This window comes from Pelobates fuscus, chromosome 9 (assembly GCF_036172605.1).
Source record: "Pelobates fuscus isolate aPelFus1 chromosome 9, aPelFus1.pri, whole genome shotgun sequence".
NCBI lineage: Eukaryota > Metazoa > Chordata > Amphibia > Anura > Pelobatidae > Pelobates > Pelobates fuscus.
In genome coordinates, this window is record NC_086325.1 from 49,750,017 (window position 1) to 49,764,493 (window position 14,477).

The window sequence follows — 14,477 nt, forward strand, 5'->3', positions numbered from 1 at the left end:
GTCAGTCTGCGGGTTACCTCCTACTCCCCTGTGTCGCCGTTGCCATCGTTGATTGAAGTGGCTGCGGGGGTAAGTGAGCTCGCTCCTCGGCTTAGCCGTGTCCAAAAGCTGGAGCCGCCTTGTCAGCCTTGGGCGCCAGTGTTAGGTGTTAGACCTTACTTCTTCGCTTGCGCACATGGCGCCCGCCATCTTGGGCCCAGCGGTCAGACCTCCCAGCATCGGCCGCGGCGTCCCGATCAAGGCCTTAGGGTGAGGACCGGGATCACCCCCCCGGTCCATAGGGGGGGGAACGGGGCCGAGTCCGCCCAGCGTCGTGCTTCAGGTTGGGTGCTGTGTGGCAGGCCAGTGGGGCAGCGGCCGTCTGCCCCACTCACCTCCGGAGTAGGCCTCAGGTAAGTCCACGAGGATATCTCCTCCAGGGGACTGTAGCTCGGTGAGCCAGCCTCTCCCTGGATCCAGCGGTGCCTCTGCGTTAGGCTTCGTAGCCGTCGGTCAGCTTTTTTTGTGTAAAGGCATATTTTTAATCGATTATTTGTGCGATGTTGCAGGAGCTCTGCTTGCCTGCGACCGACCAGTTTGGCGGCCCAGCCCCGCCCCCAAGTTCACAGGTCTTTTAATATATAAATGCCCAAAGATAGAACAATGTATCAACTAGGTTTGTATAATCGTGATCAAGATTCCAATGTTTATTAGACGACAGGTGTAATTTAAGGGCAGCATGGGAATAGAGCCCTCTTCATTCTACCATTAACTAAAGATTTTGCTACATAAAAATATCAGTTGTACCAGAAGATTTAATTAAAACAAAAAAAATAATAATAATAATAATTGGCGCGTTATCTGAAGACTAGAAAATTAGATTCACACTGCAACGAGGAATACTAATAAACTCCTTTCTTTACCTGCATGTGCTCTTTAGACTAGATGCCATTCAAGACACAAAAAAAAATCTATGATGCAGTAAAACCCTTCATCGATTTACCAGAAATGTGGTCTTTATAAAGCCAAGCAAGACTTCTTAGATGTTGGAATAAACTTTACTTTGACATGTGGCTTTTTTGTGTTTTATTCAATACCATGTATTGGCAGTTGTGAAAGTTTTACGTGGTGTTCGTAGGACAATTGTGATTACAATGCTACTCCACTGCCTGGTCCTGTATGGCAGAGTTTCTCAACCTTTTAAAGAGAAGTACCCTTGCAAGTCTAAAAACAAAACCTGCCTTGAGAGAGTAATTTCTATTGATTTAAATTCCAAATGAAATGTGTAGATACTGATATTTAAATTAATCCCATATTGGAGAAGAAGACTGATTAAAGGTGGCAAAGAATATTTTTAAAATAAATGACATAATGGGGATATTGTGTATGTAAGGAGGAGAGTATGAACTATTATTATGTTATTTAAGGGGGCTCCTAAAATGACCTGCCGGTCAGCTTTTTGAACATCCCCTGTGGTGCGCACACCCATGGGTTACGCATACCCAGGGCTGTATCTACCACGAGGCAAACAAATTTTTTCCGCCCCCTGGAAAGTGCCACCCAGGCTAATGCCTTGTTTGCCTCGTTTTATGGGGCCCCAAGAGCAGGCCATCTGGCCACCTTTGGGACCTCTGGAGCAGGCAGCCAGTTGTTTCCAAGGTGGTTCCCGGCATCACTCTGCAACGCGCGCAAGGGAGCTGAGCAGGGAGATCACAGCTCCCTCGTTGACCGCTAAGTGCAGCCACCTGCCCACTTGCCTGCACATCCGCCCAACTTCCTGCCCAGCAGCCCCACTGGACACGAGGTGAAAAATCCACCCAAAAGAAAGGAGGCTGGGTGGATTTAATTTATTTTTAAATAATAATAATTGTGATCGTTGGGGGAAAAGTGCTTGTGTGTGTGTGTGTGTTTGTCAGTGAATGTGTGTGTTTGTGTGAGTGAATGTGGGTGGGTGAGTGTGTGTTAGTGAATGTGAATGTTAGTGAATGTGAGTGTGTCAGTGAATTTGAGTGAGTGTGTGGGTCAGTGAATGCAAGTGTGTGTGTCAATGAGTGAGTGTGTGTGTCGTTGTGAGAGCGTGTTTATCGGTCAGTGAATGTATGTCTGTCAGTGAGTGTCTGTGTCTGAATGGCTGTGCCTGTCTGTCAGTAAGTGGGCGAATCTGTCAATGTGTCTGTCAGTGAGTGTGTGTGTGTATGTGTCTGCCAGTGTGTATCTGAATGATTGTATGTGTCTATCAGATTGTGTCATATCAGTGAGTGTATGTGCGTGTATGTCAGTGTATCGAGAGTGTGTGCTGGTCCGTGAGTGTGTGTCTGTCAGTCAAAATGTGTGTTAGTTAACAGGAAGAGGCGTGGCCTTGGCAGGCAAATTTAAATTAGGGGGTGTACGAGAACTGTCATTCCTAGGACAGCACCATTTCAAAATACACCACTGCGCGTACCACAGGTTGAGAAGCACAGCTGTATGGTATGTTGTATGGTACGTTGCCTATGATGCTTAATCTGCCATATCAGCTAGTTGGAGCAGTGGAAATGTCACTTCCCTAGAGCTGGGAAACCCAGGTTGGAACCCTGGTCAAACTATTTTACCAATCAGCGTCCTTGGGCCAAACACATACATAGACTGTAAGGTCATTTCAGCAGCGCCTTCCTCACCCCTTTCTCTAATGGCGAAGCGAAATATGTTGGCGCTATATAAAAATGATAAATAGCTTTTTATAAGGCGGTTTATTATTTTTATATAGCGCCAACATATTTGTGCATCATGGTAATGAAGATCAGAAACATCACCACCAGCACAGGACTTCAATGTAAATCAAGCTTCCGCATGGTGAAAGTTATATGAATTCTTAAGATTATCCTTTAAGACTCAGTTTCCACTTTTTACCTATATCTGTAGCCTTGTCTCTGCTGCTCCAGGCAAGCGATGTGAAGTGTTTCTATTCATGAGGGTCTCTCTCCAGCTAATTTCTATCGATGCTCGTCCTCAGGCTGAATGGAAAAAATAAAAAATAAATAAATAATGTAAAATTTTTACAAGGTTCAGATACATAAGAGCAATTTCAAAATTAATAGTGACACAATAAGACCAATTGGTATATAACAGAACTACACAGCACTAATTTCTTGAGATGATGACTTTTTAAAATGGTCCATTTTAAGGTAAGTTTGCTTATAATTATACGGTACACTCCCAGCGTTATTAAAAAAAAAAATTTAATTTAAATTAAAGCCAACAATCAGTTGATTTGACTATTTTTAGTCATTACTTTAGCATTTTATTTTTTTTGTAAATCTTCATTTTTGCGTGCATGTGGGTAACAGACAGTCGAGCCATGCCTCGGTAGCATTGGCAAGATAGTTGGTCAAACAAAACATACAGTTTACCAGGCATTAGATTATACTGCACAATTTTTTTTAAATATTAGTGTAGAGAAGTACAATACTGTGCTAAGTCTTAGACATGGTGTACAAATTAGTAAAGAAGCTTGTAGATCGAGTTGATGTCACTGTGTAGTAATATTTAGCAACCGATTTATACAATGTATGGTTAACCGCATAGTGTTTCAACAAAAGGCAAGAACAGGTATAGTATTTGATAACATGGCTTCATCTATGATATTTGCCAAAATGAACTTTGTGTAAGAGAGCTTGCTTGTAGTGATAGCCTAGCGTCGCATACTGGGCTCTGCACGTTCACAGAAATTAGAGTATTTTAGGTACATGTCTAGCTTAGGCAATGTAGTATGTCCCTGAGTAAGTTTGGCTGGCTAGTCTGTGAGTCAGATTAAAAAGCAAATTTTTATATATATATAATTATATAATTTATATATATATATATAGTATGAGGTTATAAAGCTGTGGGATATCCCCAGACAGTAGTAACCATGCTATAACATGAGATTAACAAACTATGGGGCTTCAGACGTTAATATCAGGTAATAAGCGTGCTCTGAATTTTGGGTAACAAGCTTTGAGATTTCAGTAGATTATTATCATCGTTAGTGATGGACATGCTAGACTTGGTTTGTATACAATCTAGAGTGTCACGCTTAGACAGGTAGGCAACATGCATAAAACATTTAACTGGATATAAGCTACCGCTGGTGAGTGCTAGGTTTTACCCCCTCCTCCCTCCTTTACTTGTTCAGTCCAGGTTTTTAGGCTAAAGAGAGACTTGCTTTCAGAGTGTCCTCATATGTCTCTTGGTAGTCTGTCTTCTCTGGGCTCAGCATGTTCCCACCGCAGGTCAGCTGCCCTTGTGTGGTGTGACTCCGTCGGGGTCACTTGGTGGGCGCTGTGCGGCAGACCAGGAGTAGCGTGCGGCAGGATACCTCTGGATCTCGGTGTGTCAGGGTAGTGGCAAATTGTGGTTCATGATCCTGCGGTCTGTTCCGTGTGGCTCGTGCTTGCCTGTTTTGCCTCCTTCTCTGCTACCTGTCGCGGTCTTGTCCCTCATCACACAGTCTCGGCCAGATCTCAGCTTCATGAGATGTGTGGCTTGTTGGGGCGCGAGGGTGTATGCGGGTAGATGGCTGCAGTGGTGGTCTGTGCTGCCGGTGCCTGCAATCAGTCCTGTTTACTGCCACTGCGGGTAAGTAGCCTGTGGTATTTCTGGTCTCGGCCTCTGCCATCTTTGTTGCACTGTTTGAGTTGCGGGTCGGGGTGGCCTTGCTGCTGCGCCTTGGGTGCTTTGCAGTGGTCAAGGCTCGAGGGTGAGGACCGTGATCACCCCCCTGGTCCATGGGGGGGGGGACGGAGACGGTTCCTCGTGGGTCTGGCTCTTGGCTGAGCACCAATGGGCGGGATAGTGGAGCAGCGGCCGTCTGCCCCACTCACCGCCGGAGTAGGCCTTGTTTGTGCCAGTAAGGATTCTTCCTCCAGGGGACTGAAACCCATTGGGCCAGCCTCACCCTGGATCTAGTGCTCTCCACCCAGTAAGGGCCGCCATCGCCGGTTGGTTTTTGTGTCGATAATCTCAGTTTTGTAGCTTAGTTGGTCTGAAGTTGCTGGAGCTGGTCTTACTTGCGACCGTCCAGCTCGGCGGTCCGGCCCTGCCCCTACTTTAGTATTTTATTTTCAAGCTTGTAAGATTTCCTTGCTGGTAAAAATTATCTTTTTTAATCAACAGCTGGTATTCTCGGGAATTATGTGGTTACAAAATGTTTTCTTAAGTTATGCGAAACCTACAGAAACACCATAAGGAAAAAATGTACAATTCCTTAAAAGAACATTTACGTCACAAAGACCACTTCATCTCAATGAAGTGTTCCGGGTGCAGCCGTTCTGTCATTTTAACCCTGCAAAGTAAAAAATTGCAGTATTTTAAGAAACTGAAATATTATTATGGCAGGGTTTAATAACGTCAGAACACCAACCACTAGAGTCGCTTTTTCCTCCAGACAGATGAGAAGCAATGGATTGAAGGAGATCGTGAAGACCAGTTGTTGGCTTTTTTTTTTTATAACTCTGCAGAGAACAGTAAAATTATAAAGAAATCTACATGATTGAAGCTGTAGATACAAATTATGCTCTCAGTAAGTACATCCTGATTGAAGAGATAGCTTGTGTACTGTGCAGGGCGTGTCGTACTGTGCAGACAATATAAAGCAAACAAGCAATCCACATTCCACACACATGACAAGTAAAAATATGGGGAAGTGACAAGCAGGTGCAAAGTGATGTAGCATAGTCTGGATATACATTTATCAACAGCGGGAGAAGTGTGTGAAGGGCAAACATTCATCATGTACAACTAGCTGGAAAAACACGAATCAAAGCTGTAATAATTCAATGGATACGCACGGGATAGCCCAAGAAATAACCCATCTGCTGGTGCATGTTGCTTCCATTATATCATTATTGGATAGAAAAGCACTCCAATGAAGAATTTACATTCATCAATTCTTTACAACAATTACTAGACCACTGTAACCACATCATATCCGCTGAAACATCAGTGCACATGTGTGATATCCGTGTTCTCCACCTGTTCGTTGGGGAAGATCATTTATCATTCAGAAGCAGAGGCAGGTGTGTCGGAATAATGGAAGCAAGTGTGTTGGAACATCTAACCGTGGAATGTTGCATATCACATTATTAGATTAGGGGGCCACAGCGCAGTATGATAACAACGACACACCAGTGACACAATACGGCCAGCGCAATCACCCTCAATAGATGTATTTAGCCTCAAGCTTCCAGCTCGACAAAGCTAATGTAATACAATGGAAAATGTGTTGTTTTTTTGTTTTATAGAATAGCTAAAGAGGTAGAGAAATTGAAAACAAATTATCCTTTTGAGACTTATATTTGAGCTCTTGAATTTTAACCCCACCTCTGTTAAAAAAGCGATACTTGTCATTCCTGAGGAAGAACTTGTCCAAAGCAACGTGTGCCATGGCTATTCTAGGACTGAACAGGATTCTGATGACAATTGTTAAATCTTTAACATAAACTTTAAAAACAAAACAAAGCATGACGTGAAAAAATGGTTAACACAATTTAAGTGACGTCTCCCCTTTAAAAGCTTTGGCAATGACATTGTGAAAAAGACGACTAGTAACGCTATAGTGTCCCTCGGCCCTAAAGCTATTGTCCCGACCTCCCTCCTCCCCCCCTGCCCCTCCAGGTGTATAAAGGGTTAAAAAAAAAACCACAAAAAAAAACCACACACCTTTAAAAACTTACCTCTTTCCAGTGCACCAACTTTCAGCCTAGAATATATGTGGAGAGAGAGCTCATATCATCTAATCTATCTCCTTAGTGAAGAAGAATGAGGAAAACACAGAAAAAAAAAATTACATTTATGTGCTTTATTGTAGCAAGTACGTGCGGAATGCATTTTGCATATACAAATTGCTTTTGAGTTAAAGCTGGTTCCATTTTTTACTGCAACGTAATTATTTCCAAGCACAGAAAAAAAATGTCACTTTTCTAGTTTTGATGTTTCATTGTATTATTGATCACAGTAAACAAGAATGGTTCTGTTAAATAGCACTCAAGTCTGTTTTTTTTTTTTTTTTTACTAAAGTGAGAATTCAAACTGAATTTCAAATTTAAGGACAGAATAGCCAGGCTGAAAGCAAACGCACTTTAAAAAAAAAAAAAAAATCTCAGCAATTTTTACTTTAAATTTAAAATTCACTTTGAATTCTTACTTTAGCAGATATCCCTGGCGTGTGTGTAAAAATATTCAGCATTCTTCGAAAGCGTGAACAACTAACAATTTTATATCTAAAATTTTCTTTCCATATTTTACAACACTCCAGTGTTCTAAAGAATTTACTATTTTTTCCCTCCGACACCAAACGGCCTTTGCACATCTGTCCGTCTTATCTCTTTGAAACCAAATCTATATTAGTTTTATTTTAGATAAATACTTTGCCGACAAGTAAATATTACGATTTTTACATACTTGTCTCCTTTGAAGTTTACCCTCAGGATAGCAAACTATCTGGACATCTTTAAGCCACTCATTAAACACAGCACACGCACGGACACTAAATTACATTCACAAGACACAAAATGGATCCTTTCAAAGCAACACTTTTCAATAATTTCTACTCAAATTACATAGAAAAACCACCAAAAACCCTATCATGTTTCACCTCTCACCTCCACATCTCAGAGTACACTGCGTATTGTTTAATGTCTCTATGACCTTTCTTCATGTTGTAAGGTAACCGTGATAAATTAGACACATCCCATGGCAGAACACTTCAAGAACAGCTCGTAATTTGGAGTGCAGCATGCTATATGGTTTCAAGGGAGCCAGAATGGAATTTGTTTGTAGAATGGGATATGGACTATTAGTCCCCATTCAGGGCCATGAAACTTCAGAAAGTGTTTTAAAGGAATATTACATTTTTAGGTAAACTTTTTTTTAGAACGAGCATAATAAAAATAATGGATGCAAGTGACGAACAAGAGCTCTGTCCTGTATTGTTTGTATTTAAATAAAACAGATTTTTGCTTGTTCGCCACTTGTATCTATTTGCATTATTTTATTTAATTTTCCTTTTTTTTTTTTTTGGATGTCTCCGCAGAGAGTAATAGGTGGTAGCTAGGCTTTTTACCCCCACATTTTTATCAGAAAGAACCCTATGGAAATTTAATTTTTTTGAGTAAAACAAAACAAAACTAATTTAATGATGCCACTTAAACTTTAGAAAAAGACACGTAATTCTGAAAAACAACAGAACTGGAAATAGCTTGAGGATTTTTTTTCAATTTGCTATTTGGGCCTAAGATTTGTTATCCCATGGGGAACTTCCAACAATTCACGATTACAAGGAACAAGCTAGACAGTATATCTATTACAGGTCGCTGAAGTGGTTAAGGAGCCATGAGTTCCCAGGGGGTTCTGGGATGGCCTCCACTTATAATAGATATATCCAAAGCAGAGGTTCCTCCACCACAATAGATATATCAGTTCCGGCCCACTGTGGACAAAATTAATAGCAAAATAAATTAAGAGCACCAGCCAATTAATTTCCTCCAAACATGAGTGGAACGGACATTTCTTAAGGAGAAGTATGAATGTCCACATTAGAGATATAAGAAAAAGAGACAGTTTGACAACTTGGCACCAGGGAACTATTGGAACCATAATCACTACATTGGGCTGTACAACTTAAAGTTTATTCCAATCCTTTTGAAATAAAATATATTTACACTTTCAATGCCCTCATGGGCATTGCTATTAGGTCCCCCTATGAGGAGGGATTTAACCCCTTAAGGACCAAACTTCTGGAATAAAAGGGAATCATGACATGTCACACAAGTCATGTGTCCTTAAGGGGTTAAAGAAACATTTTAAAAACTTTCATTCTACTGAACAGAGAGAGGTGTGAAGGGTTGGAAGGCCTGGAAGCGCACTACAAGCAAGTAAAAAGCGCATTACATCTGTCGCCAGCATGCCATGTTTTATTAACAATTTTTGCACATAACTGACATGAGTCTGGGGTGCAACTAGGCCCTAGCAAAAAAGAGCAAATATCTCTATATGCCGAGTGTTTCAAGCCGCAATGCTGCACATACAGACTGCTAACACCATGGAAAAATCGAAACACATAAGTGGTTATGGTGGTTGGAGCAACGCTTAAAGTAACACAAAATAGAAAAATAATTTTAAAATCCAATACACTCATAGGCAGGGTTTAGTAAATTATATATTATATATATATATAAATTACACTAGGAAAATATCACTTCAACAGACCATACTTCACTATGGAATGTCCTGCAAATCAATGTATTGGAAAGACCTCTGGCCCTGGGTGAAGGTCATATAGATTGTGATGATGTCACTAACGGCTATTGATCCATTAAAAGATTCAAAGTAGTTGATAAAACATATCTACAGAGAAATGATGTGGGCTTTGCAGCAGGTCTCGAGCATACAGTCATTCAGAAATAAAGGGTGTGTCAAGAAGCAGGTGTATGGAGTCGGGCCAATTCTCTGCCTATCCATACCAAACAGACTGAGTCACCTGAGAACAGCAAGATACAATTCTCAGCCTCCGTAAAAATGAAGTAATGCGTCCTGTTATTAATAACTAACCAGACTGGTCTACTAATGTACACAGAGGTGGTTGCCGAGGAATGGGGCAGTCAAGCACATATTGTTTACACTAGGGATGGCAGGGAAAAAATGGCTCCCAACTGTTTAAAAAGAACTACAACACCAATGATGCTTCATCATACCAGAGGCTTGTAAAGAATCATGGTAGTTGTGGTTCTACAACAGCTGGGGATGTACCGATTGGCCTCCACTAGTTTACTCAGAGGAAAATCTTGGGAATTGGCCAACATTGGGTTTAAGTGAAGTCATGAAAAAAAAAACATCCACAGCTTTAGTAAGACAGTTTTTGTAAGTGCTACGTAATATATGAAGAAAAAAAAACCGATAAATTTTTTTTAAATAGATACAAGGTCAAATAATTCTTCTATTCTCTGTATTTGAAACAATGTAATTGCATCCGTTAAAATGTTTACACAAAAAAAGCATTATCAACTAAATAAACCCAAAAGGTCACCCCAATGTGTATTTTAAAGATAAGAGGTCTTTAGTACCAAGGCCATGGCGTATAAACCTCACCTGTCAAACTACGGAGGAGATTCCTACGCTAAGCATTTACCTGGTTGTTTTTAGCTTAAAGGAACACTCAGAACAAAATAAACACTACACCTCACTGTAGTAGTTTTGGTGCCAGGAGTGCCTTGGCTCCCCCATTATAAGGAGTTAAACCATTTTAGAACTGTTTAACTTCTTACCTCAGTCCCAAACCACGCAGCAGACTGGCACTGGTTACACTTATAATGCAATTCTTTGCTTTTAAGTCCCTACGCGAGTGCATCAGGCAACCTATAATCCTGGAATGCTTGTTCCACAACAATAATTGTGTCATGAACAAAAAACTGTCAGCCGCAGTAGATCCCCAGATGTAGAACTACAACTCCCATGATGCTTTGTATGCCTTTAGAATGACAAGTCATTGCAGAAGTTGTAATTTTAAAACATCTGCGGTCCTACCTTTTGGCTACCTCTGCTCTCCCAGACAATAACTAGAGGTGCTTGGAAAATACAGAGGAAAACCTTTTAGTCAATGCTCCCTTAATAGGTGAGTGGCACATGCTGCAAATGCACATAGGTTCCTAGATCACACTGATATCAGAGGAAGAAAAGATGGAGACAGCATGAGGGCGCTGGAATCAGGTAAGTGCTTATTGGGGTGGGGTCTGCGGAGGCAGAGGAGCACTGTAATGTTAGGAAACTGTATTCCTAACACTATGGTGTTCCTTTAAGCTAACCCTTGCTTGGCTTAGAATCATTGATGTGGTCGTCCATAAACAGCTAATTATTTGTATTCTTCGTTAAAGCACGCCACTTTAATGGTTCATGTTGCAATCTTGTGTGCTTTCTTTTAAACTGGAATTTATGGGCTGACAGTTTCCCCTTTAATGAAACATGATCTTTCCAACCACAATATTATCATGGAGGACGGATAAAAATCAGTTTGCTGGTAGGTTCCTGGGAATGAATAAAATCAAACTGCGGAATGCAGAACAAAGGAGAGAGTTGGACTGTAATCTGAGTCATTTCAATGCTTTGCATACACTTAACAAGAGGACATGGATCAAAGGACAACTGATACTTCTTATTTGTCAAGGCCACGGTAAACCTCCTTAGGTAAGGCTATTCAGTAAAAGACAAAAAGGCACAGTCACCTTTGTACTTAGAATAGCTGTCGGTTAACCCATCTGCTGCCAATATTTACAAAAATAAAGGACAGTCTGGCTCAAAGGGAATACTGGCAGATGTCCAATAAAGTATTTATCAACAAACCGATAAAACTGCAGCTAACAGCCATTAATAAATCTACGGAATTAAAAATGTGTTTGTTTCCTGTCTTTTAGAAAAACTTGACCACATTTAACCCCTTAAGGACCAAACTTCTGGAATAAAAAGGAATCATGACATGTCACACATGTCATGTGTCCTTAAGGGGTTAATCCAAACTGGGTTCCAGAGCTACATCAGTGTGTCCACAATATGTGGAACAGAGGCACTATATTACCTCAGGCTCGTAATATTAATAAAAATCTAATGTTTGTTTTAGTGACACAGTCTTCCCTTGGCGGAATACAGACAATGAGAACTATTTTATCCCTTTTAATAGAGAGCAATGAAAACAATGGCGACTATAGCACTCCCACGGAAGGCATTTTGCGGTGTCATTAAATGGAACACATGAAAAGAATTTCGGAACATTATGAATGACTGAGAAAACTTCACTGGTCTTGTTATGCATTTTTTTTACCAGCCTTTAAAATTTTTTAAATTGCATATTTTAAGGTAGAGATTATGGAAAGAAAGTAATTTAGTGTCGCAAAGGAGCAATAAGGGATTTTTTATTTTTTTTTAAAGGTATAAACAAGCAAATTCTACCTAAAAATAAGCATGAGGGGGACAGTTAGGACTAGATTAGAGTCGGTGGGGTGGAGACAGTAAAAAAATAAGATTTACGGGGGGCGGAGCCTAACCACGAAGCAGAGAGGTCGCATGGCGCCGGAGCTCCTGAGCAAATACAGCAAAAAACAGTGCTACAGCCCGATAAAACCGCTTGAAATCACCTCGACCGTCAGCACAAGAGAGCAGAGCGATTATGGGTCGCAAATCGAAAAAATCAAAGACGGATCGGCCAAGCCAGAACCATGACATTGGGGCAATGTGGAGACAGGCCCTCGAAACCTCAGGGCCCAATATGGCGACCTTCGCCGACAACTACTCCGACCTATCGGAAGAATACTCCCTGGAGGAAGACCCGATAGCAACACCGAGACAACAGGTGGCTGTGCCCAAACCCCAGGACCCAGATGGAGCACCGGTCACAACAGCGGTGTTAAAAAACCTGCTTGCAGGCCTGCAAACCACGCTCCAAGGGGATATAGCCGCGCTCCGCACGGAGCTTCAAGGCATCACCACGAGGCTGGACACCCTGGAAGTCACCTCGACAGCCCACGAACTAACTATCACCTCCCTGCAATCGGAGGTTACTCACCTTAAACAAACGACCATGGCCCTCGAACGGCGGTTCACCGCGGCGGAAGACGGGCGCAGAGCCACCAACATTAAGGTACGGGGGATACCGGACGATCTGCCCACAGAAGAACTGCCCCACTACGTGCGCAGGCTATTCACCGGCCTTCACACACCAAAAGCAGCCAAAGCCATTCCTCTGGAAAGTATCTTCCGGATCCCAAAGCCGGCCACAGCCCCAGCGACGTCTTCCCGCGACCTCATAATCCGCTTTCAGTACAGAAAAGACAAGGCCGCAACCATGGCAGCAGCTAGAGCGCAGGAGCCACTTACGTTTGAAGGACATTCATTGGCTTTCTTCCCGGATCTAACGGGCGACACATTGGCCTGGAGAGGCTCATTAAAGCCCTTTACCACGCTCCTTAGACAGAAGAATATACCATATAGATGGCGCCCGGACCGTTCCCTTCTCATTGTACGGGGCGAAAACAGGCATGTGGTCCACGACCTTCAAGACGCCCGAAACATGCTGCCAGTGCTGGGATTACCTCCGGACATCATGCAACAGGCGAAGCCCCAGAAGAACGCGAGACCCTCACATGATTGGAACCCAGAGAAGGCTAAAATTTTCGTGCCACGACAATCGAGGCTGGATCCCCCTGAGGGGGCCGGTGCACGTGGACCCTAAAGGACTCTCAAGCTACATGTTGTCTTTATCAGGACTTTTGCATGTTTTTCTAGTTTACCTACGGTCCTTTGGCACCATGACCTGCCCGCATACAGCCCGTCACTTAACTCTGAGATCGCAGATAATCTGCGGAAAACGGCCACAGGAGGCTATTAGCACAGTCGCCTCTCTGCTCCCACCACTCATAGCCAGCACGACAGGACACACACAGACTCCCCTCCCCTCCCCGTTGGTCTAGTGGCCCACGGGGCGACACACGAGGAACAACGACGCACACCATGCCCACTCACGCATACACCAAATGAGCACTGACTGACCTGACGCTCACCACATACGCACGACCCAACCTCAACATATTGTAAATATCAGTGTGTTCAGTTAGACCACCTCCCACGACAACCAGACAGGTTAACCGAAAGTGTGAAGTACCTGGCCCGACTAAGCTTCGCTAGCCGAATACCCGACCGTGAATCTTTTGGGCCCCCCACAATTACCCCCACGTATGGCACCAAGCTGTCACCTTATCCCAACGTCAGCTCCACGACGCTAGTCTCGACAAACAAATGCCAAAAGTCGACAGTTTTTTTTTATTATTGTTATTGTCTGTTAATCTAATATAAAAATGTGCAATGTCTATATGCCACCACTAAATCACAATGTGACTTGTTCAAGCTTATGACCGCTGTCGTGGCAGAGTAAGCTATGTTGTAATCCTCATGCACTCAAAAATAAAGAATTATAAAAATAAGATTTACATAGCCGCTTTGAAATTTTTTTTTTTTTAAATAAGTATCTGCATTAAAATTGGGCTTCCCATCTGGTAATTAAAGGAACACTATAGTATTAGGAATACAAACATGTATTCCTGACTCTATAGTTTTGAACTATTAGGGTCCCCTGCCACCCTTAAAGTGGTCTTGGCACAACTGGCCGTGCCTCCATGGCTGCTATCAATCTTGATGATCTCAGCCATTCCAATGCTTTCCCTTAAGAAAGCATTGGGAGGCTATTGCGCAAGCGTGGCAAAATGCAGTGCTGTGCCAATCAGCATCACCTCATAGAGATGCAATGAATCAATGCCTCTGCAAGGGGAGCGTTCAGCGTCTGCATGCAGAGTGTTGAGATGCTGAACGTAGGTGAAGTGGACTAGAAAGCACCTCTAGTGGCTGTCTGAATGACTGCCACTATAGGTGTTACTAGGCAGCTGTATAAACACTGCCCTTTCCCTGAAAAGGCAGCATTTACATTGCTCAGCCTGCAGGCA

General features: G+C 42.5%; 1 protein-coding gene across 2 annotated transcripts in view; it reads right to left on the reverse strand.

Annotated features, from left to right (window-relative positions):
* The window catches only part of AMOT (angiomotin), a 118,452-nt gene that overhangs the window by 37,309 nt on the left and 66,666 nt on the right, over nt 1-14,477 (reverse strand). For both annotated transcript variants that reach the window (XM_063431943.1, XM_063431942.1), the window contains exon 2: nt 2,869-2,972. The gene's annotated coding sequence lies outside the window, so the exon portion shown is untranslated. The remainder of the gene's footprint in view (nt 1-2,868; nt 2,973-14,477) is intronic.